A 25,834-nucleotide genomic window follows, 5' to 3' on the forward strand; every position below is an offset into this window, starting at 1 on the left:
TCTAATGCCTTTTTTTTTTTGCATTATCTGTCCCAGCCCTTTCTCTGAGTTCCTATCTCAAATCTGTCCCATCATTGTCCTCAAGACATGACTATATGTCCTTCATCACTGATGAGATGGAAGCTGTAAAGGGAAAACTCAGTTTTTCCCTTTCTCTGTGTAGGGAAAAACCCAGTTCTTCCCTACTAGGTGTTTCTTCCTTGTGTGTCTCCTTTACTTCCACAGAGAACACTTCACTTTTGACACTTCCGATCACCAAATGTGTGGAGGTTTATCCCTATACCAAGTAATTCTCCAGATACCAGTTGGGTGTTCTGTGATTTAACTCAATTCTAAAAGTATCTGCCTGGAGATAGTGTCAGATCCCACAGGTGAAGGACTCAGCCCCACGAGACTGTTTCCACCCGACTTTAGATGCCCATCACAACTAATAGATCCCCAGGTTACTCACAACTTCTGTCTGACTTGGCTACAAATGGAAGATTCTCAGACCCCCTTCTCAGGTTCAATTAATTTGCTAGAATGGCTCACAAAACTCAAACATTTTCTTACATTTACCAGTTTATTAAAGGATATGATAAAGTCTATAGATGAACATCCAGATGAAGAAATACATAGGTAAGGTCTGAGCACAGGAGCTTCTGTCCCCGTGGAGTTGGGGTGTGTCACCCTCCTGGTATGGATATGTTTGCCAGCCTGGAAGCTCCCTGAACCTCATTCTATTGGAATTTTATGGAGGCTTCTTCACATAGGCATGATCAGTTTTTTACTCCATTTTAGTCCCTCTCCCCTCTCTAGAGAATGGGAGGGGTGGAGCTGAAAATTCCAAGCTTCTAATCATGGCTGTGTCTTTCTGGTGACCAGCCCCCATCCAGAAGCCCACCCAGAGCTGCTTCAATAGAACAAAAGATGCTCCTAGTGCTCTTATCACTTAGAAAATCACAAGGATTTCTGGAGCTATGTGAAAGGAACTGGGGGCAGAGACCAATATATATTTTCTATTACCTCATAGAAGCTGACTGATATGAAGGAGTTCCCTCATTCATCCTCAGGTTCTAAATTCTCTATATTTCTGTGTTGAATTCTCTCATTTTCCTTCAAATGTCAGAGGAAGGGGTTGTGGGAAAGTACTCTTCACTTAAGCTAGATTACTCCTTTTGGCTCCTTGAAGAAAAAGGGCCCCTGTATTTATCACCTCCCATGCATCCATCCATCTAGCCAGTCATCCACCCAACAACTAATTATTGAGCACCTGCTATTTTGGGGAATCAGAGGTGCTTAAGACACTGTCCTTGTCTTTAAGGACTCTAAAGGAAGACTAACCCATTAGAAATCCAACAGTTACAAAAGTGTGTACGAAAATACCTAGATAGCACAGAGCTGATGATGACTTACTATGGCATAGGGTGGTGTTTCAGGTTTTATTACTGTGTAACAAGCCACACCAAAATTAAAACAACAACTTATGATTTCTCATTATTCTCTCATCTCAGCTTGGTGTGGCTGGGAAACTGTCCTGCTTTTTGCGTTGTCTGCTGGAGCAGAAAGTCCGTGATGGCTCCTTGATCATATGTCTCACTTGCACCCTCGTCTGAGAGGACTGGAACAGCTGGGTGCTGGCCAGGCAACTCTCACCTTCCAAGTGGCATCTCCTCCTGGCTTGTTTGAACTTCCTCATAGCAGTGTAGTTGGCCTTCTTTTGGCAGATAACTTCTAAGAGGTGAGCATAGAAGCTGCTAGTTCTCTTCAGGCGTGGGCTTGGAAGTCCTAGAATATCACTTTCACTGTATCTGGTCACAAGTCCAGACCAGATTCAAGAGGAGGAGGCATAGATTTCACTTCTTGAAGAGTGGAAGCCACGCATGTACATGGTGGGAAGGCATTTGTGATAGCCATCTTTGGAAATTACTAAGGAAAATGGTCAGGGAAAGCATCATTAAAAAGTGATTAAATTGGTCAAGGAAAAATTGTCTAAGCATAAACTTATTCTTTTGGCTTCTGTGAATAAAGACTTCTTGTCCCTATCTCACTTTTATCACTTTTACCCAGTCCCTAGCCCATTGCTCAGAGAACAAAGTATAGTTCATGTCTGGCATAAAAATAATACAAGGAGCATAGCCATTTGAGATGTGATAGTCTATTGTCCATACTGTTATCTTCTTTTGATTGTCCTGACCCTCAATTTATCTCTCCACATTCCTGGCATTTCTTTTTACACCTTGTGACATACCCTAGTCAATACCAAATTATCAATACCCTGAAGAAGAGGTATGTCCCTTAGACAGGAACATGGAAACATGGACTCTGGAAACCTGACTATCTCTGTTCCAGTGGGACTAGGAGTTCATTTCTGGAGCCTCAAAAACTCTGGAAATCGTGTTGTTTCTATGCAATGTCCATTCTGGGGAATTATTTATTTACTGTTCTCTCTCTGGATTTAGTGAAATATTCTTGCAGTTTCCATCTTTCTCAGCTGTTCTAAATGGATCTAAAGGTAAAGATTTAAGCCCTTACTTGGGTCAGAAGCATAAAGCAGAAGGAGTGGTGCCCCCTCTCCACCTGACTTTCAGGGTCTGTGTGGTAGTAGTGGCAGGAAAAGCAGGAGGAGTGCCCCAAGTGGGAGATAAGAGAATTTGGTGAGGGCTCTCTGGCCAGTCACCTCTAGCCACCACTCTTTGCCAGAGTCACCCTCTCTTCTTCCCAAACTGGGAGGCTCTGCATTTTGCTTTCATTCTTTACAGGATACTGTTACTGAAGTCCAAGTGGAGATGGAAGGTCTGAACTAAGGCAGGACATTGGTGAAGAAAGACCAAGCGCCTCTGTTCATGCCTACCCTCCACCTCACATGCACACGCTTGGAACCCCTGGTCCTGGGGTAAAGCAGCTCAGAGTTTCTGCTCTGTTTGCACAGTTGCTTGTTTTCCCATTCTTCTGGATCCCTGTACTTTTTCAGGCACTGACAACTCTTCTGGGGAGTCATCCTTTGCCTGGGAGCTGCCTTCTTTCATCATCACCATCTGAAACAGTCCCTCCTAAATTGGATTGGGCTGTGTCTGGGAACACATTGCAACTTCAGAATCCAGATGCCACTGTAACCAGTCTAAAGATAAATGGGATGACATGATTTGTTGCCCTTAATGAAACAGGGGTTAACTTAGAAATGAACTCCTCCTTATCAGGGTCCAAGCTGGGCAGGATGTCACTGACAGGACCAAGACAACTTTCCATATCTGGAGTGTCCAAATGTTGTTTTTGTTTTTTTCCCCACAAATGTGTTTGAGAACTAAAAATTTCTGAGAGATTTTGATATCAAGGCTGGGAGAAAAATGGAAAAAAGAATCATGATAACTTTAAGAGGTGGAAATTACTCTTACACACGTTTTACAAAGGCATGGGGAGATGAAGACACTGGTCCCTGTTTATACTACTAACAGTGGCAGAGATTTGAATCCAGGACTCTTTGGCCTGGGATGGCCTCCTCTCCACCAGCCACGGGTGAGCTAGCAGGAGCTCTAGGCAGGGCCTGCCTGCTGCTCTGCTCAGGGTGCTTCCTCGGGCCTGCCCAGCAACTTGTTCTCTCCTTTTTCTTTTCCTGAACCAAGCCCCAGTGACTTGGTCTGCTTTTCTTTCTTCTAGAGCTTCCATCACTCTCCCCTGGTTTTCTGCCCCCAATCTCAGATACACAATGTCCTGTGGTTTACCCAATTCCCTGCTTCCTCCCTACTCTCCAAGGCAAGCACTTAATTTCCGTTATGCCTTAAAGGTTTCACTACAGGTCTCTATAAGGACACAGAGAGGGGGGTGACAAAAATAAGAGCTTTGCAGACTCTTTGCAGTCCTGGCCTCAGGTATAGGGTACGTGACCCTTTTGTGAGATAGATAAGGAAAGCCTTAGTGATCATCAAACATCCACTTTTATTTCAGAAAGTGGAGCCCACTAGCTCCCCTCTCTTCCCACTGTTCCCCAGCTTAGGGATGAAAATGCTTCTGTCCCCTTAGGAAGCTTCTCTCCAGCCAAAAGACTGCAGCCTGGCTAGCCACTGGAGATTCCCTGGGCCATTTGCCTCTCTGGAGTCTTCCAGACTGGCAATCACTCATTTCCTGGCTCTGCCATTCCCAACTTATCCTCTGGGGGTGCTGTCTTTGCGACTTGGCCCCAGTCCTTTGAGGCCACGAAAACCTTGATTAATGGTCGGTGGCCCCTGGTAAATTTAGATACTGGTGTCAAAAGGCATCACAGGACACCAAAGTTTGAAGAAGTTGGTCTCATCAGCCAGGTCACTAAGAGACTACACATTTTCTCAAAATTTAAAGCATTCAATTTCTTCCTGCCTAAGAAAAATCTCACAGGGGAGTCTGAGTCATGAACAAAGACGGGGACTGCTGTGGATTTATTTTCCTTTTTCTTTCTTTATTTTCAGTGGAGAGATGATACAATTAGGTTGGAATAGAATAGGTGATTGTCTCACCAGGTGATTCTTAGGGGAAAGCAGAGATGGTGTAGCTTCAAAATAGTCTAGTAGCAGCCACAGCTGTGGAGTGGGAGGGACAGTCAGCATTCTCAGCGGGCAGTGAAAGTCAGTTATTCATTACCACCAACACTTGACAGGACAGTGAACACGCGACATTATATTTATGCTACATAAAATAACGTGATACAATTTTTACGACCCAATTTAATTCAGTAGAGGGTATCGGTTTAATAAAGACAAGGACAATAGAATTAAAATTATCTATAGATCTACATAACAAAGGCTAGTAAAAAGTGAGAATTGCGCTAATTTGACAGGAAATAGATGGCAGTGTCATAAAATTTGTAAAATGGAGAGAAAGTGCCTCACTCTGAATTTGTGTGAGTTAAGTTGACAGGTGCTGATCTGGAAGGGGAAAAAAGCAAAAACTACACAGCCATCTCTTCTGAATTCCCAGGCCAAGCACAAGCTCCCTTCATTTATTCCTTCCTCTGACAGCAAAACAGAGTATCTGCTGTGAAAAACTAATGTTTTAACAACTATCTGACAAACAAGCAAACTTTCCTATGGTTGTGTAAGATTTTTGAAAGTTGAATTTTGCTCCACTTTGGTACCTTGCTTACCGTCCAGATACCTGTGGCAACTGGCTGGAGAGCATTAATATAAATATAGAAATATCAGTACCAGTTGCTCCCTGGACCCATGAAGAGCTGTGGGCTCAGAGATGAGGGTGATTTCTAAGGACAAAAAAATGCATGTGGTGTGTGGGTGGATTTCAATTTTATGCCACCCACCACGTGTTGATGGGGCTTCCTCTGAGATTCCATGTCAGGGCTGGGTTTGGTGGAGAGGCAGAAAAGTCTATGACCTGGTCCACACCCTCAAAGAGCTCATAGTCTGTAGAAGATGCAAGTTACTCTGATATGTCAACTTTCTTTTAAGGGTTCAAGGTTGAGAGTAAATCCTAATGCTCTTTGGTCATTCTGCCTAAAGGTTTTTCTTAACCATGTTCCTAGGACCAAGTTCATGGTGGTGTTGGCTCCTCAAGGCTCTTTTTCCTTTGTCCATCAGTCAAACTCCCTTGAAATAGCTCCCTTCCTTTCTAGGGAAGGAGCAAACCAACCACAGGCTCCCGTTACTCCTCAAGGCTATAGGAGACATCAAATATCTAAGCCATATCAGGCCATTGTCAAATCCTTAGCTCTGTTCTCTGTAGAGTGGCACTCAGTCTCTGCCCCTCAGAATTCTAGGGTCCCCCTGAGGTTTTTTGGAAAGTGCTTCAGGGAGGAGGGCGAAGAAGGGAGGCTGAGAGGCTGGGCCAAGACCCTCCCCTGCCTCAACAGCAGCTACAACATAGCCCCACTTCCATCTGTTTTACGTGTAAACTCTGCATAAACACTGTCAAATCCATAAAAGGCTCAGTGAGGATGGGGGCTGAGAAGCGATGAAGGATTCATTGGATTAGGGCATCTCTGTGTGGTGGTTAACTTGATGTGTCACTTGACTGGGTCACAGGGTGCCCAGATATTCAGTTAAATATTATTCTGGATATGGCTGTGAGGGCGTTTCAGGATGAGATAAGCACTTGAGTTGGTAGACTGAGTAAAGCATATTGCCCTTCTCAACATGAGTGGGCATCATTCAGTACACAGAGGGCCTGAATAGAACAAAAAGCAGGAGGAAGTGTTTGGTCTCTTCCTGATTATTAGGCCGGGCCATTAGTCTTTTCTCGCCTTTGTGCTGGGACTTTCACCGTTGTCTGGTTGTCAGGCCTTTGGACATAGACTGAAACTACACTGCCAGTTTTCTTAGGCCACCATTCTGTAGATGGCAAGTGATGGGACTTTTCAGCCTCCATAATCACATGAGCCAATCCCTTATAATAATTCTCTTTCTTCTTCTCTTTATATGTCCTATTGATTCTATTGCCCTGGAGAACCTTGATGAATACATGGCCTTAGGTCAGTTTCAGAAGAGGGGTGGGTGCAGAAGCCAGGCTGAAATAAGTTGACGGGACGTAAGAAAGTGGAGGTGGTAAGTATAAACTTATTTTTTTCTAGAATGGGTATGAGGAAGTGCCTTGGGGGGAGGGGAGGAAAGGTTTAGAGAGAATTTCCTTTGAGAATTCATGACCTTGAGGGTAGAGAGGAAGCTGTCCACAAGTTGAGAAGGAGACATAAGAAATATGTGTGGGAACGGCAACTGATGGCACATTATTCACAGGAAGTGGGTGGGAAGGGGCCAAGGACACCACCTGGCTGTGTGAACTCGGACAAGTAACTTATCCTCTGGAAGCTCCATGCCTCCACCTGTAACCTGCACATCTCAGCGGCCACCCCACTGACTTGTGAGGATGAAATGAGATGGATTGTGTGAAGGCAGGTAGCACAGAGCATGGTACATAGAGGGGCGGTCACTCCTCCCTCCGCTCCTCTCTCAGCTTCCTGACACCGTCCACGGTCTCCTGATTTCTGCATCTCTCTCTGCACCTGTGGGTGGAGAAGGGTAGATCAAGGTTTAAACCATGACTGTACCATGTACTGGCTGTTTGACTTTGGGCAGGTTATACCATCTCCCCAAGCCTCGGTATTGACATCTGTGAAACGAGAATAACATTTTTATCAGGGTTATTTGTGAAGGTTAAATGAGACAGTATATACAAAGCACTTATTGAAGTGCCTAACTTACACAAGATATGGTCGAAAAAAGCATAGTTTAAGTGACTCAGTAGAGGCTAAAGGCTTTATCCAGCTGATGAGCATCAGGGAGCACCTGACAACCAGATGATGCCCCACGTCAAAGCAGGTTTTACGGGGTGAAGAGGAAAGAGAGGTGTGTGTCCTTGTGGCTTGGTGCAGGCAGTCCCTTTCGTCACTAAGTGCTGGGAAACCTATGCTTGGAACGGTGCCTCTGGTTTGGCATCCTTAATGCAACCCTGGGACAGTTCTTTCAAGGACTGTTTTTTAAGCTTTGCACTTTGTCTGCTAGTCAAGGTTCAGGTGGGGAGGCGGTAGCAGAAAAAAAAAAGAGAGAGGAAAGAGGAATGGGGAAAGGAGCTAAGGCTAAAGCCAGGAAACCTGGGAGCCCCTGTCATGTCTATTTTTATTCTTTTGTAATATTAAGTAAATGTATTGAAGGAATGAGAAATAAATGCGTGTCTGGCCTAGGAGTTATCTTAGTGCTTTTAACTGGGATATGGAGTTATCTAAAAGAAAATTCCTTTTACCCATGCTTGTTTTAAAAGCTATATAAGACTATGTAGATATACAGCTCCCAGGATCCCCCCCCCCAACTCTCTGCCCTACAGAATCACCCTTTAAATATCAAACCAAAATTGTTCAAGATTCCCTCCGTGGTGATTGCAGGAATTCTGGTCTTCCATGGGGTTTTTCTCAAGAAGACCCTCCCCACCCAGTATTTTTGAGTTTTCTGCAACAATGTTTGTGTGAGCCGGAACTGTGTCCTGACCATTACTTGTCACCTCTGGCCTCTGGGTCACCCTTTGCCACCTTAAACTTTTCTCCAGATTCTCCCCCCTCTTTCTCTAAGACACAGCTAAGCTCAAGTCATACATTTCAATAAAACTTAACAGTTTGATGGAAACAACCTCAACATACAGAAAATAAATCTCAAACAGGGTTCTGGGCATCTCAGCCCCCTAAGCCACAAAAAGACATGGCTCCCAAACAGAGGTCAGCCCTCTCCTTGGCTTCCTGCTGCCACCTGTTGCAGGCCTCAGTGGTGATCACCCCTTGTAAACAGAATGCTGGAGGCATGATGCTTGATGTCTCCTTTTATCCTCAAAGCCAGCAATGGCCAGTTGGGTCTTCCCCACCTCTGACTCTGATTTCCTTTTGTGACATGTCTCTTCTTTCCTTGTAAGATCTCTTATGATTACATGGGTCCACCCAGATTACCTTAGGAAGATTTCCCATCTCAAGATTTTTTTTAGCACATCTGCGGAGCTTCTTTTGCCATGTAAGGTCACATAGGCCCAGGTTCTGGGGACTAGCCTGTGGACATCTTTGCTGGGACATGCCTGTCACAGATGAGTTCTCCTTTACTACTTGAGAAACAGGTCATACCTTTTGGTAACTTTGAAATAGTGGTTTGTTCTGAGGACATGTATAAATAACTTGTTTTTTTGTTTTTGACAATTTTGTTGCTGGAATTCTTCATGGGAAGACAGTTATATTTGTTTGGAAGAAATAAGGCAATAAGGAGTGAGGAGACCTGAGAGTGGGGGGGGTACAGAGGGCAGGTTAGGGTTGGGTAGAAAAGCAAGACTCATAAGACATTTCAATTAACAAAAGAGAATCACTATAGTGTCTTCTTTTTTGTTTTGATTTTTTTTAAAAGATTTTATTTATTTATTTATTTATTTATTTATTTATTTATTTATTTGAGAGAGAGTGAAAGAGAGAGCTGGAGACAGGGGAGGGTCAGAGGGAGAAGCAGACTCCCCACTGAGCGGGAAGCCTGATGCAGCACTCAATCCTGGGACTTGATCCCGGGACTCGATCCTGGGACTCCAGGATCATGACCTGAGCTAAAGGCAAGACAGATGCTTAACCGACTGAGCCACCCAGGCGCCCCACTATAGTGTTATCTAGGGAGGTGGAGCCTGTTAACCTGAGGACCCTTTGCTTCCGGGACAGGGTAGTGGAGTCAGCATGTCAACTGGAGAGTAGGAACGGAGCACGGCTACTTAGTGGAAGAGATAGAAAATTGAGATCCTCCAAGGGAAATCAAAGATGAAGGGGTCCGGGAATAGAGTACTGGTGGGAAAGGGAGAGAAAAGGAAAGAAAACAAGCAAAGATACTAAACAAAAGAAAGACCAAACTGCTGGCCAGAATGGACAATGGACATGTGGGACGTGAAAGCCACCTCCTTCTTTTTTGGGATCTCCATTCAAGTCCACCTTGCTCACTGATGCCATGGGGCAGCATGAGGTGAGAGGAGACAAGAAAAGACGTTGAGTTCTACACCGGGGGGTATTTGTGGTAAAGGCAAGATTTCAGGACAAGAGAACCAAGGCACCTGAAGGATCGGGGACAAGAGGGCAGCTGTATTTGGTTGCAAGTGATTTAAAGTTCACTGCCCTGCCTCCTGTTACGGTTCGTACCAAACCCCCTGTGTGGTTCTGGTGAGTGATTCACATCATCTGCCCACTGCCACCTCTCCAACCCTTGAGCACTCTCTTCCCTCATTAACATCTGGACACTATCTTCTCTAAATTCCTTAAAGATCCGAAATAGTCCTAATTTTTATTTTTTAATTTACTTTCACGCCCATCTTTCAACTACTCTGTAAAGTCAACAAAAGCATGTATACTATTTTTTACAGCTGCATAGCCAGGATCTAACCTTGGACGTGGTAATCAGAGAAGGATATGGTGTTTGTTCAATGAGTGAATGAAGAAACTTTGGCCTATTCTCCTTCATTTCATTTTTCAGCCTATCTCTAAGTCCCAGTAGGTTCTTCCTTTGTTCATTTCTGACACCTCCTCTTGTCCATACCTGCTGCTTCTGTGCAAAGGGGGTGGAGAAGATAATGAAACGGCCAGATCTTGGTGAATAGACTTGCCTACCAGAGTGAGCAGCTCCTGGAGATAAGACCCACCTCAAGCAAAACAAAGCATGAGGCTCCAAGTGGGAAGATGGAGTCTAGTGCCTGAAACTCATGCTCCAGGCAGGAAATGTGGCCACATGCTGCAATATAACTGGACAGGAGGAAACAGGTGGGGATGCTGGCAGGTGTTGGGACCAGTGAGATATTGCAGGGGAGGCAAGTGTCTGGAGGACTTGAGGCTTGAGGCCAAAACTAGAACATGCGTGTCTCTGTGTGTGTATGAATGTATGTGTCCTCACACTTACCTACACAAGGAAAAAGAATAGAATCGGATGGAAAGAGTGTGGTGGCCACTCAAACAGAATAGCAGCCTTGTCGCAAGAAGTGGTCCCCTGAGTCATTGACTCTTGTAAGAACGAGATGGGTCTCTAAGTTGCAGATTGGCACCACGTGGTTTCACCTACAGAATAGGGGTGTGTGATGTGAAGGAGAAAGCAGGTAGATTCATCCTACACCGAAGTTTGATACCACCTCAACTCTGGACTAGTAAAACAACTTTAACTTCTTCCCACTCTCGTTCCACCTGTACAATTTATCTAGGTCCACTTGCTAATAGAGAGAATCCATGGCATTTTGGTTAAACTTCCCATGGCTCCCTATTGCCAGCAAAAGTAGAAACGTCTCACCCTGGCATTTTAAAGCCTGATCAGTCTCCACTTTCTCCCTAGTTTAACCAGATCACTCTGTTTCCGTAATACATGTTGTTCTTTGCTACCTTTATGCCTTTGATTTGGCTGTTTCCTTACTCCTGAAGATCTTCCCCATTTTGACTCCTGGAAACATCAGCTCGGTGCTGCATGAAGAGATATATCTGGGCTTCAACTTTGGTTCCATCCTCTAAAGAGCTGTGGTTTTGGCAGATGCTGCCCAACTCCCCAGAGCCTCAGTTTACTCATCAGTGGAATGGGGATGGCAGTACCTGTTTGGTAGGGCTGCCGGGACAATTAAATGTGACGTCTCATGCTCGTTCCTGGCACACCATTGGTGCTTAAAACTGTTGCTGTCCCACTCCTCCAAACCGTTTCAGTTGCCATCTCCTTCTGGTGCCCCTCAACCACCTGTGACCTTGTTTCCACTCAACCCCCACGTGTGCAGTTGTGACCTCTCTATGGCATTTGCATTTCGGCACGTTATTAGGATTGTCTGTGCTCTTGCTCCCTCTCCCTGTTTAGATTTGCACTCTTGTGGACAAAGCCTAAAAACCTTTTTCTCAGTAGCTCCTGCACTAATGCTACGAAGCTGGCACAGTGACTGGCAGCTGTGCTCAAAGTATTTAATAAACATTTGTTGAATTTAATTGGAATGTCCGAAACAACCTGATCCCATTGTTATTCTGACAAATATCAGTCTTAAGAGCCACAACCATCCCAGGCTGTCATGCATTATTCATGCAAGAGTCGCCTTCAGTGCTCTGGTTTCCTGGTTGTGAGGCAGAGGAGGAGGCCGGACACATTTACATTTCAGAAGATCTTCTCTCTCTGCCCATCAGCCTGTCCTGGCCCCAGCGAGCTTCGCTCAGCATTGCCAATCACCCAACCGAAGTTCTTGCGGTTCTCTCTCACAGAAGCTCTGGCAGGAATACTAGCCTTTCGACGCAACTGCAGCTCAAAATATATTCTTTGTTCTTTCACATCCTTAGTGTTTCTGAAAAGCAAAACACTAGCCCTAAGTGCAGACCCAGAGGAGAGAAATTGTTTAGTAGAAGAAGACATACAATTGGCACGAAAAAAAATGTCTGGGGAAAGGAAGTATAGAAAATCAGGATGTGGAAGTAGCTGGACTTTCCGTGAGAAGACACAGAGAGTGTCCTCCTTTATTTTTATTGCTTAACTTGATAAAAAGTTTGAGGTTTATGCTGTCACTGAGTAGGTCGGCTTGTGATACTTACGTAGCGGATTTCGTGTACTTTGTCAGGTGCACCACAATTCTGACAGTTAGAAACCCATCCTCTGCCTCTTCTCACACTGAACGTTGATGTATATTGGTGTGTTCTGGGAACATCCTGAAGCTACCCTCAGAGAACTAAGGATTTTCAGAGTCTTTTTAGAATATAAATCACACTTTGAATTGATTTACTTACCAAATGACATATTTCTGGAGGGACTGAACAGCCAACTGGAGATCATTTCAAGTTGAGTTGTGGGAAAATCCACAGTCTTCTTGTTCATACATATTATTCTTGTCCAGTTCCTATCAGGCGCTCACTAGTTAAGCAACCATATCTTTGCAGATACTCTTCCCTCCGCTTACAATGCTTCCCATCCAAGTCCTTATGGGGATAAGGTCATCTTTGGCCAAGGTCAAATGTTATCTTTCTAATTGCCCCTTTTTTGTTCCCACATAATTTGACACATCTCTTTCTAGTGCTGCTTTTTGTATTGCTACAGTTATTTGTTTCTATGGCTGTCTCTTTTTCTATATTGTGAATCCTTCAGTGATGACAGAGATGATTTTCTTTTCTGAAACCATTTTCCTGCCTCCCTTTGTATTCCACGACCTGCATGGAAATTAAAACAAAACAAAATCTGCAGGTTAATATCAAGGAATTGGCAGTTATGAATACAAACAGAACAGCTTAAAATTCTGCTCTGGACATGGACACCTGGGTGGCTCAGTCGGTTAAGTGTCTGCCATCAGCTCAGGTCATGATCCTGGAGTCCTGGGATTGAGCCCCACATCAGGCTCCGGGCTCAGTGAGGAGTCTGCTTCTCCCTCTGCCTCTGCCCCTCCCTGCTTGTGTTCTCTGTCTCTCTTTCTCTCTCTCTCAAATAAATTTTAAAAATCTTAAAAAAAAATTTGCTCTACAATGATTAGAATCATAGAAAACTGTAAAAAAAACAAAGTAAAATGGATACTATAAAAGATTATAATGGTGAAAGATAAGGTGGATACAATCGAAACATACATAGTACCTGAAAACAAAGTGCCCAAATAGATGTCAAGAATGCTTCCTACCCCCCCACCATCGCCTGATGGACTTTATATAAACAGGAGATTAACACCAATAGTATTCAGTCACACCCTTCCACTCCTCTATTACTTACTCTTGGTTCTCTTAGAAGCTACCCTTTTCCACTTACATTATTTCTACTTGTCTTCAAAATAGGTGGTTGAGATAATAGTTATAGTTCATATGCAATAATCGGTTTTGCTGCTTATTATTATGTATTTCTATAGCCCAAATCTCTCCTTTCAACACTCATTATTCTCATTAAAGCCCTCTGATGATTTCAACAGAATAACTATCTGAGTTATATAGTTCCTAAACATCTTCAAGTCTTAGAATATCTTCCATGAGAAAATAATAGATTGAATGGACATAGCCATCTGGTATCACTCTTTTTTCTTTAGAAATCCTGAAAATAGAATTCATTGTCTTTTGACGCTACTATGTGTTGTAATAGAGGAATATGAAATTATCCTAATTTGGGCCCATTGGGATTTTTTTCTATAGGTAGTACCTCTTGAAGAGATAAATGCATAGCTGAGAGATGGTAGATCAATGTTGTAAAATATCTATGTCCCCCGAATCCTATGTCCCATCCACCCGATTCCCACCCCCACCTTACTACAAGAAGTGACTTTTAAAATATCTAGCTAATACACATAACACCAGAAGAAATTTCTTATGCACCAACAAGGAAACATAAATATATATTCTTATTTCCTCTTTCTACAAACACATAGAAGGAGATGGAATGAAGATAATTATTTTAATTTGCTTGGAATGAAAGCAGGGTTTGGAAGACACAAAAGGAGGTGTATTAGCTCTCAGATTAAGCTAATGCTCAATGAGAAGGCATGAAGGAATTAAAAAAATTCAAAAAGGATGTAATTCCTTATCTGCCATAAAAGAAATTCTAAGTTATGTTGGAATAGATACATATAAATTGATGGTGATAGTACACGGAATGTTTATGGAAGGTCTGAGTTAATGATGAGTGATGCAAGAACAGAGTGTTTACCTTCTAAATCATCCTAGAGTAAAAAAAAACTAATATTGCTCGTACATCAAAAATTCATAATAGAAAAGGGATCTCAAGGAAAAATAATGTCTAAAAGCATAAACGAGGATGACAGATCTGATATTATGACGGTCATCATGCTATCTGCTTTGAAATAGTGGTTTGATAAATTACAGTTTATTGGTCCCTTAGAAGGTGGTGAGATAAAGGGAATGATCTTTGTAGCGACTGAGGGGTGATGAGAAAAAGCATTTAAGATGTGAAGTTAAATGAAAAGCTGAGAAGTGCATTGGGATTGCAGCTATGAAATAAGTCCGGACAGGTGGAGGGCCATGTGGCAGGATGGCAGTGTTGAAATTATGGAATTTCTTTTTGTTTTGTTTTGTTTTTTCTTAATGAAAACTCCTCTTAGTTTTTGCTTTTGTTTACCTTTTCATATGTTAAATAAAAAATTACAGTATTAGTGCTTGTAATCTATGAGACCATCCTCAGATAAATTTTTAAAGGTTAAAAATCTCTTCCCACTGCCCTCCGTTCTAATCCTCCTGAGATGATCGACATTAACAAGCTGTTGTGTGTTTTTCCACAATTTCCTTTATGCTCAAACAGAAACATATATTTAGGACTTTTTGGGTTGGTGTTGGTGTTTGTTTTCATAGAAATGGAATGGTACTATAAATGTAACTCTGCAAATTGCTTTTCGTACTTAACAATACACCATGGGCAATTAGAGACAGATTGATTTCAATCTTTTAAAGAGCCGCATGATAGTTTATGCTATGAATACATTGCAATTGAGTCGGGAACATTCCTCTTACTGAGCATTTAGGTTCTTCCCAGGTTTTTGCTTCTATAAACCATGATACAATAAATCTCTTGGTAGATGTATCCTTATATATTGGGGCTTTTGTTTCTGTTAGGTAGATTTTCCAAAGTGGAATTTCTAGACAGTTGGTTCTTTTGTCTATTTAAAAAGAAAGAACTTGGAGAAAAATGTGTGTTTTTTTTGTCAATTCATGCATATTTACTTTTGCCCTAGTTTTCTGAGATGATCATTCTTTGTAGGACTAAAGATAAAAGTTTGAATTTGGCTTCTTCTAGGGCTTCTTCCTGGTCTATTCTGGATGAAATCTTTGTCCAGAAGAGGGGGACACATGCATTTTGAGGGAGAAAAGAAGGGTAATAGGAGGAGTCAGAGAAGTGATCAGGGCCAAAGGAGAAGAGAATTTAAAGAAAGACAAGTGGCCAAGAGAGTTAAATTCTGCTGAGACACAGAGGAGAAGCATCCTTCATTGATGGAGAGAAAGGCTGTTCATGAACCTTCGTATGTATCTTTGCTGAGCACAAGGTAAAATGGTACTTCTTCCATTCTTTTGATGTTAGCCATAGCCATGTGACTTGTTCTAGTGAGTAAAAGGAGAGCAGAAGTGGCATGTGACGCTATGAGGTAGAGGACTTTAAGGGTCGATGCTCAAATTCCCTAGTCTCTTTTTCCCTACCGCAGTGACTGGTGCTATTTTGGATATGGAGACTCTATAAACCAGAGTCCCTGAGTGAAGACAACATATGGCAGAGCTCCCTTACTTCCCGACCAATGTGGGATGGACACATGTGGCTTAGGTGAGATAGAAACTGGATTGTTTTAAGCCACTAAGGTTTTAGGGTTGTTTGTCACTACAGTATAACTTAGCCTATCCTTACTGATACCTAGAAAAAAGGTTCATTTGAGAAATACTGAAGTCTGATCTCAAGGGGGTAAAGAGTAATTAAATTGTAGCTCAGGGGGTTAAAGAGTGGTTGTGTGGTAAGGAAGTGTAAGTAGCAAGTGTGGAATTCCTCTCAAGGTTGCTTAAGGGCTATCAGAACCCAGTTCTGCCAGTTAGTTAAATAAATGCTCTTTGGGGAAATCTAGGAATAATTCTAGAACACTTTTAAAATAAACCTAGAAACATTAACTACATAAATAATGACAAAAACTAAGACATACACTGTAGAACTCTTTATATATAGATTAAGATTCCAGCAGCTTTTATGCCTCTCAAAGTTTACTGAAGATATAAGAATATCACACAATAAATTCCTCTGTTCATTTTCCAGATGAAATACATTTCCTTTTACTAGTTAATGAGAATTATGTCAACATCCCTACAAAACCTTCGCTCCTGCTCTCTTCTTGTCTTTACTTCCAGAGGGTTGGAAGAGTGTCCTTTACCTTGATGGTTGGGCACTACTCTCTGCTCTCAGGGGCTAGTTTGTGGCGTGGAGAAGCATCAGGTATGGGGTCGTGTTGGGAGATCTGGGGGACCTAGACAACTCAGGGTGGTGAATGCAGTGAGGGCTCTGTTATGATTGGGGCAGAGACAACGTGGCATAGTCCATAACTGGAAAAGACCTATCAGAAATTCTATGAACGCAACAGAATAGAGGAAGGGTGTGTGTGTGTGTGTGTGTATGTATGTGTGTGTGTGTGTGTGTGTGCACGTGCGTGCCCATGGGCGTCCATGTGTACCTATTTTACTGAGGATGTCCCTTAAACCAGTGGTCCCATGACTAGTAAAATCCAGTAATATCTTGAGAATCACTCAGCTGTAAACAGTCCAAAAGTAGAAAACAAAGTTGGTAAGACCCTGCTTCCCAGCCGATAAGACCAGAACTGTCTACTACTCAAGATGAGAGTTGTTGAAACCGCAAGTCACATGACTTTAGGGGATTGTGAAATTGATTCAGAGCATCTTGGCTCAGGTTTTTTAAAAAATAAGATAAAATGGAATAGAAAAATCAGCATGCATTCCATGTCTTAAAGGTAAGGTTTTGTTTTTGTTTTTAAACGAAACTTTGCTTCAGTGTGTGTGTGTGTGTGTGTGTGTGTGTGTCCCCAGTTGTGATCAACAGTGTATTTCTTACTGTGGATTCTGGGTCAAAACAATTTGAAACCTCTGGTCTAGAGCCTATAGGAAGGCTAAGTTTATTCTCTGAGGAGAGGGGCAGACCAGCACGACACCAAAAAACCCAAAGTGGGTGATGGCAAAGTATGGGCAAAAACTGGACATTGTTGAGGAGAGAACTTAGAAAGCTAACATCAGTGGTACCACTGAGTGAGCCAGGGCTTCCCAAGCATGCATTAAACCTGACGTCTAAATACGTGTGCACTGGCATGGCTGAACACAGTTTGTTAGAGTCAATAAATGCTTAAATTGGTATACCATGTCAGTAGCAATTTGTATTAAATCCCTCTCCTTGATCTTGGATCAATTTCTTCCTGCATAATAAACCAGAGGGATCATCTGAGAGAGAAGCTGAAGGTCAAACCCAAAGAGCGGTGCCGAGCAGAAGGGCCTGAGGTGAGGTGGACGAGAAGGCAGCAGGGACGAGACTGACAGTGGGAAGCCTGGACGATTGGTCGGGTGCAGGGGCTCCCCAGCAGAGACCCTGTGGTGTTGAAGACCTGTTTTTAGGTGATTTGGCTGCTCAGGGTGAGGGCAAATCTGAGAGATGAAAGTACCCAGGAGGGGTCAAGTATCGTTTGTTACACGACTTTTTGGGTTTTGCTATTTTATTTTACGATGACAATACCTTTGAATCTTTCATACAAAGCCACTCTGAATTCTTTTCCTAAACCAGTGGGATGCAAGTGATAAATAAATAAATGGAGATTGGTAAGACTGTAGCTCATTTTATTTTATTTTAGGTCCTATCATCTTGTTTATACTATCCTGTGGCAAGTTTATAGGGTGTGGCTTTTTTCCTATCCATAGAAGTTTTAGAGAGCTTCCAGCATGCCCATTGATGACAGTACTTGGGATCCACAGATCCTTTAAGCTGTCATAATAGTTTTTATTAAATCACTACCTTCTATCTTTTTAATTTTAGTTGCAGGCATGATTTTCGGACCTCTGAAGACTGTTGCAGCCATAGAACCAGAATCATCACAGTATTGAGTGGTTTTTGTTTGTTTTTTGCCCTTCTATTTTCAACACTTTGGCTGTGCCTGGCGTGCTGCAAATATCATCTCGCCATCCAGTCTGAGCGTGTAATTCTGGGTGTGGACAGTGTCCCCACCATTCAATTGCTGATATAGAAAAATTCTTTTTAGGCTATTGTCAGTGATAGAGGGCAAAACACACGCTTGTTTGAACATTTACCTTTTTCTCCTTTGTTCCCAGGAAGTTTATAAGGAGGAAAAGATCTTCCTTGGGAGAGTAGCATATTTTATTTAACCTAACACTGTTTAATAAATAGGAACACATTTAAGGTAAGTTATAACATAGAACAAGATTTTTTTTTTAATGTAGACATAAATCCTTACTAAAAAATTATTAACCTTCGTCATGATGTTATTGCCTTTGGTCACTACTTAACTACACTCCTTCATTTATTTCATTGTTTATTTACCTGTTTATTTATTTACTACTTGCAGAGAAGACTGGTCTGTAAAGATTTGCCCTTTGGCCCACTGCAGCCTCTAACAATTGGGGGCTGTCACTGCACCTGTCAGTTAGTGTCGCGGTCACTTGTCCTCGTGCACGCTTGGCTCAGATGAACTCTGAAACTGAGATTTCCCCCTACTATACCACGCTGCTAATTTTTTAAAGGATCTATGCTCATCTTGCCTGATGAACATTCAAAACTTATAGGAAAAAAATAAAATCAATTTTAAAATCCAAACAGATTCATCTTAAGTGCTACTTTCCATTTTGTAAACATTCATATATATATTGTGATAAAAGATAGAAAACATCTAAGGAAAAAAAAAAGCTGTATGCCTGTCCTGTCTATCCATGTCCCTGCCGCCTTCTCCCAAGGAGCCAAGAAAAGTTTTCTTTTTTTTTTTTTTTAAAGATTTTATTTATTTATTCAACAGAGATAGAGACAGCCAGCGAGAGAGGGAACACAAGCAGGGGGAGTGGGAGAGGAAGAAGCAGGCTCATAGTGGAGGAGCCTGATGTGGAGCTCGATCCCATAACGCCGGGATCACGCCCTGAGCTGAAGGCAGACGGGATCACGCCCTGAGCCAAAGGCAGACGCTTAACCGCTGTGCCACCCAGGCGCCCCCAAGAGAAGTTTTCTTAAAGGGAGGTTTGGTTTGCCTTTGGAGACAGCAGAAGCGAACTTTAAAGATAACACGGTTTACATGTGTGCTGGGATTCTTAATCACCTCTTCCTTCGCTGGCTTGAAAAATTAAACATGCCGTGTCCCATGTATAACCAGATGTGCATGGCTCCTCATTGCTTTGAACAGTTCCAGAACCTTAGTAATTTGAGTTTATCTCAAAAATTACTGAACTGCACGGAGAGAAATTAAACTAAAAATTACGTTCATCCATCACCTTTTATGAGCCATGGAAAACTACATGGGGAATAAATCTTTGCAAGCAAGACAGTTTCTGTTATAAGTGGTTCTTCTCACTTCAAATGCATTAATATTCAAAACCATAACCTGTCGCGTGCTCAGCTTTGTGTGAGAAGGGGAACAAATCAATCCCCTCCTTCTGTTTACTGTGTTAACACTGTTCTCTCTGAGCCTGTGGTATGGGGAGTAGCGCTCTTCCTGCCTTAAAGGGGTAGGCACCCAGGAAGCCCAGAAGACAGGGAGGGAATCAGCACTCATCATGAGCCTGCTGTGGTCCATGCTCAACAATCCTAACAGTTCCAAGAGGGTTTTGTTATCCTCACTTTCTGGCGGAGGAAAATAAAGCTCAGAGAGCCTGTGAAACTCTGGCAAGCTGACAAGACTAGTCAGTGTGAGCCCTGTCTGAATCCAGCTCAGTCTAACTCTAAACACTTCTTGGGTTCCTCCATGACACTCCTCAAAAAGCAATCAAAGGAAGCAAGAAAATGATGCCCCAAGCAACTGGAGTCCTTCAAGTGTCTCCAAGGTGGGGAATGGAGAGCTCTGCCTATGGCCAATTCCTAAAGACAGCTCCTCCACTCCACTCACAGGTAGTCTAGAAGTCACAGCAAACTGTCCACGCTCTGTGAGATCGTCTGGCTTGTGCGTGGGAGGTGCCATGAGTGACTGGGGCCATGTGTCCCCACACAGCCCTCGTGAGGGTGTGGGAAGCTCTCATCTCAACTCATTCTGAAGCACTGCCCTCCTGCCTGGATAACATCCTTATTCCTCAGTGTCTGGCCGTCGGTCCCCCCTCCCGAACCTCCTTAGAGTTATCAGAGTCAGAATAAATGTCTTTCAAGCAGAAGCCCACTCTCACCACCCTTTGCAGAAAGTCACCTTGCAGTAACCCCAGTTGGTGACTGTCCCAAGGGCACTGCTCCCTCTTTCCTGCACTCTGCTTGGCCCCTAGGCACTAACTGGTGCTCATGGGAAGAAGCCAGAAGGCGATTCTCCAAGATGAAGCCTGTTCACACAGCAGCCTTAGTTGGTGTCTATGTTGCACGGCAGAGAACAGTCTCAAACCTTCTCCACAATCAATCTTTGTAAACAACCAGAATGGTAACTGTGTTCCTGGCCCATTACAGAGGGCCTCAGATGCTTGGTCACCCACTGCCCACACAGAACAGCAGGTCCCCATCAGGTGATGCCCTGGGACAGCTTTTGTAGAAAGTGTCCTCCTGTGAACGACACAGCCCAGCATCCCCTGTTGGGCTCAGAGTGCCCACTCTATGGACTCCCTCACATTTCCTAGCTCCTCAGCCCCTGGCATGTCCACAACACTCACCTTGCCAATCGGCTTCCCTGCCCATCAGCAGCTCAGCCTTCCGGAGAAGAAGCATGCCATCACGCCCAGTAGTGCCACAGACGACCCCACTGGCCCCGGGGTCGGTGATCCTTCCTGTCCTCTCTCCCTAACTCCAGTTCTTGCAGCAGGCTTCTGAATTAATGATTCAGAGCTCCTGGAAGGTAGGAGCTGGACTTTGTTTACATTTGTGGTAATAATATGTTGAATAAATTATGTAAATAAGCAAACAGGATAAAACTAACCTGGGGAACCTGGCGCAGTTGGTAAAGCGGTCGACTCTTGGTTTCAGCTCAGATCAGGATCTCAAGGTCGTCAGATCGAGCCCAGTGTTGACCTCCACACTCAGCAAGAAGTCTGCTTGCGATTCTCTCTCTCCCTCTTCCTCTGCTCCTCCCGCTTGTGCTTTCTCTCTCTCTCTCTCTCTTTTTCTCTCCCTCAAAAAAATAAATCTTTAAAAAAACTGTTTAACTTGGGTCCCGAGTCCTCTCTCCTGAGAATCCTAATCAAGGAGAAGGGAGGGAGACAAAGTTAAATTGGGCACTAACTGATTCTTGTTTAAGCCCTGAGATCAGCACAGCCCCATGTATTATCTCCTGGGATGCTCGCTCAAGTCTGTGAGGCAGATAACACTCTTTCCCCTTTTCGGGTCCAGAGAAGTAAGTGGCCCCGGTTCACCTAACTCTGTAGCTCCAGTGCTCTTCTGTTTGCTCTCTGACTTCCCACCTGCCGTTCCACCTTCCACCCGTATCTCTTCAAATTCTCTACCCACCAAGCAGCTTACGAACCATTGGTGTCAGTGGAGGCTCCTTGGCAGGAGACACATTCAGTCTCGGTGGACAGCGAGATGAAGAGATCCCCCAAACTTTCACACTCTCTGTTGACACTTGGCAAAGAAGGCAGGAGGGACCTGAGCCGCGTATTAGTTTGAACATATTTGATTTTGATTGCAAGTGACAGATACTCAACTTCAAACAGAGAAAGGAAATTGTGTGTCAAGTACCTAGGACATCTGAGGCACATTAGTGGCATGTTTGGATATGGAGCTCCAACAATGTCATTAGCAGGTGGCCCTCCTCTCTCTGACCAGGTTTTCCTCCCCTCCCCATCCATGTTGGCTTTATCATCAGGCCAACTATCTCTACAGGTGGCCACCTCTACATCTGTGGGCTACACTGTCCTCCAGACTCTTACTGTGTTGCACCCCCACCCCCCAACCTCTGGTCTCTGTCTAAGCTGCTTCAGAGCACGGTCCATACCTTCATCTATATGCCCCGGGCCGGGCCCAATGATCACTCACTGAGTAGATGATTGAAGAAAACCCACTTGGCCTCTTCAAGTCCAGGGTGGCCAAGTTCACTGCTGGCGGTAAGGGGAGGCAGTAAGAACAGACCTGAGAGGAAGCTTCTCTTTGTGTATCTTTCCCCTTAGTTTTTAATTCTAGCACTGTTTGCCTTTGTTCTCCAGTGATTTTTGACAGATCTCTTCCTTCTTTCACCTCCATTTAAGAGTTGGCAGGAGTAGGGTTGGGGGAGAGGTCAGGATGGGCCGATGGGGAGGGACTGCTAATATTTGCAGCAGTTTTTAGAGGAGAAGCAAAGGTTCTATAATTAGACTGTGGTGATGATTGCACAACTCTGTGGATCGACTAAAAAGCAGTGAATTGTACACTTTAAATGGGCAAATTGTATGGTATGTGAATTATGTCTCAACAAAGTGGTTTTAAAAAAAGATGTCGAGGGAAAAAAATACAGAAAAGGGTAACATTACAACATAGAATAAACAGAAAGTCCACTGTATATTACCTTTCCCCACATTTACTCTATACTTACCATGTTATTAATAAGACTATCTACAGTTACCATATGTTGCTATAATTATGTAAAGGAAAGAAAAGGCAGAAACTTGGGTCTGTTTTCTACATGGTGATCTCCTCAGTGCCTAGAACACTGCCTGGTATATGGTAGGTGTGGCAAGTGGCAGAAAATGGGCACAAATTCTTTGTAGCTCCTCTCCTCCCCTGAGTTTGGCCACATGACTTGATTTGGTCAAGGGGACATTAGTGGACATGATGTAAGTGTGGTTTTAAAAGTACTAGAACAATAAGGGTGCCCTAGGGACACAGCCTTGAGCTAGTGATGTGGTGCTAAGACCATCTGGATGGTCTACGCAACTGAATCCACTTAAAGCCTCCTTTAAACTTTGAATACTTGACGGCAAGTGTGGAATCCACATGTCTTGCTGCCTCTCAAGACAAGCCCCATATGTAACTTCCTTGCCTGTTTAACTGGCTGCCTACCAGTCTGGAGTGGCCCACCTGTTTCTCTGGTCTCTCTGGGTCCTTTGTCTCTGAAGGTGGGAGTGAGGGTAGGGTGTTCAGATTACACTTGGGAAGCTCTCTAGGGGCTTAGAAACACCGCGTGGATGACTCTGAATCTGATATGGGCAGCCTGACAACTTTCTCCATTCCACTGGAAAGACGAGAAGGAGGCTATTCTCCATATGCTCCCAGGCAACAGGAATTAAGCTGCCAGTCTTACCACTGCTTTTCCTAAGAGGTTCTGAGAGTTGAGATTAAGCAGTGGGACTCGGGATGGCACCAAATGGTTCTGGAACACAATGCATCACGGGCATTTCTGGAGAAGCCTCAGGACCACCTACCTAAGGGAAGAGGAGAGAGAAGAGCAGAGATATGTACCTCATACCTGGCCCTTTAAATGTGGCTGACACACCATGACCCACGCTGTGCTGGCAAGCTGAAGCTACTTTTTCTCATTGTCCCAGACCACAACAAAGTTTTCAAACCTGATGTTCTCACGTTCATTTTGCTGACCCCGCTGCCACAGCTTTTGGTTGCTTCTTGTCTCTTAAATGAACCGTTTGGACTCCCTCTTTGGGTCACAGGCCTCGGCTTTCCACTCAGAACTTGAAACTATTCTTTCTTTGGGTTTTGGTGTCTTCCCCCCCCCCAAAAAAAAAACCCCTCATATAGGAGGAGGGTGACTAACTCATCCCAATTTCCCCAGTCTTAAAATGGGAAGCCTTGATTCCCAGAAAACCCTTCAGTCCTGGACAAACCATGCTGGTTTGTCCTCCTATGCAGGAGATCTCCAGAAAACCCAGATGGCCCCGCTAATTCCCCCTCCCTCCAAGCCCACATGCAGCTAGGGAAGCCTCCAGCGGTGCACAGCTCATCTGCAAGACGAGGGATAACAATAGCATGTGTCACTTAGGGTGGCTGGGAGAAGTCAGGAAGATGGAACATGCAGAATGCTTACTGCTACATAGTAAGTTGCCAGTAAGTATCTATTATTGTCATTGTTGTTATTCTTGTTATCTAGACACATATTTGGGAAGAGCTAAATTAGCATGATCCTGCAGGAGAATTTAGGAAGTGGTGCTGAAGAGCCAATGAAAACTAATGCTACGTAGATAAAATGAGTAAGATGAGAACTTTGGAGCCCTGGAGGTGCCTTGTCTTTACAGCAATAACCACATTAATAGTATTTGACATGAATTAAATATTGCTCACATAGCTTTTGGAAAGAGCACCTGTCCCATATTTAAGATCCTCCAAGAAGTGCTCGAGAAAGGGGGCTGATGACAACCCAGCACTACTGCATGCAGTAAACTACTGGAGGAAATTTATGAGAAATGTATGACATGTATTTTGCCTTTGGCCGCTAAAACTATTGAGCGCCAACGGATTCAGAGTCCCTGAGAGTGGATTCCCAGAAAGCCACGTTCTTAACACCCGGCCCAGGTGATTCTTCCATGCCCTGGAGCTTGAGAAGCCCACACTAGGACTTTGGCTCCCCGCAGGTGGCAGCCGTACCTTGTTCCCTCTTTAGCTCCACCCCCAGCCCCCACACAGGTCCTGAGCCCAGAAGGCTCTCCCCACATCTGTCTTTATTTATCAATCTGCCTTTTAGTTTGTGAGGTTAAGGGTTTGGTTTGCCCAGAGTGTGTTTCTCCAGAATGAGAGCCCAACACGTGTTCTGGTCATTGAGGTGTTTATTTAAAATAGTTTTTCAGGGTGGTAATGATCAGGGCTGAAAACGCTCTGAAAATCAACACATTTCACGAGGAAAGGAACTCAGAAAGTCTGTGCAGGCAAGAAGCTTCGACTAGACGGAAAGAGCACTTTAAAAATAATTGCCTGTGGAAGGTACACTCTCCTCTCCAATTAATGCCTTCTGGTTATCCACGGTGAGACAAAGCCCCTCCCCAGGAATGGAGGACAAGTAATCTAATTCTCCACGACATTTCCATCTCCATTTTAATATGTAAAATCTTGATGAAATGGATTCTACGAGAACAGATTTTCATTATTGAAAAGCCATGTCAGAATAAATTAGCATGAAGAGAAAGCAGGAAAACACTAGATTGGATTATTCAGAATAATTTGATTATCCGCCCATTGTCAAAGTTGTTTCGTATGCATTTAGGAGGTGTTAGAGACCCTAAGTATTGCTCTTTCCACTAGTGAAAAGGTTACATTATCAGTCTTGTCTGGGTTGTTTATGTGAATGTTTTCCCTGCTATTTCCAGGTCATTCCATTGTTTTGCATCCTGGGTGGATAATGACAGCAGAGCAGTGGTTAGAAGAGGGATTTACCCTTTGTAGCTTCTGCTCAGGCTCAGAGCCTTCACACCTGAGCATACACGTGGCCGGACTCTACCTGGAGAATATTGTCGAAGGAGACAGAAGAGCAAAATGGATACAGATAGGCAAATTGGGGGGTTGTAGGCCAGCCCTGAGCTGTTCCTTTTGTGGGTGAGCCAGGAGGATGGCCCCAGGGACTGCTGGGAACCTGGGAAGACAGCTAGGGGAGGGGGAGACGCTCACAGCTAGTGTCAGTGTGGCCAGGGCTCACAGATAAACACAGGGCTCCAAGGCCTTTCCCCTAAGGCCATGAGGGCAAGGTCTCCCTTCCCTTTCTCCCCCTCCCCACTAACTTCCATGCCTCCCTTCCTGTCATCCACTTGGTGTTTCTAAGCTCCTGGGGAGCTTCCCAAGTGTAATCTGAGGCCCCCCACCTTCTGTAAGCAGAGGACCCTAAGACACCA

Source organism: Ursus americanus, chromosome 24 (assembly GCF_024610735.1).
Source record: "Ursus americanus isolate L20-20 chromosome 24, mUrsAme1.1.p, whole genome shotgun sequence".
Taxonomy (NCBI): Eukaryota; Metazoa; Chordata; class Mammalia; order Carnivora; family Ursidae; genus Ursus; species Ursus americanus.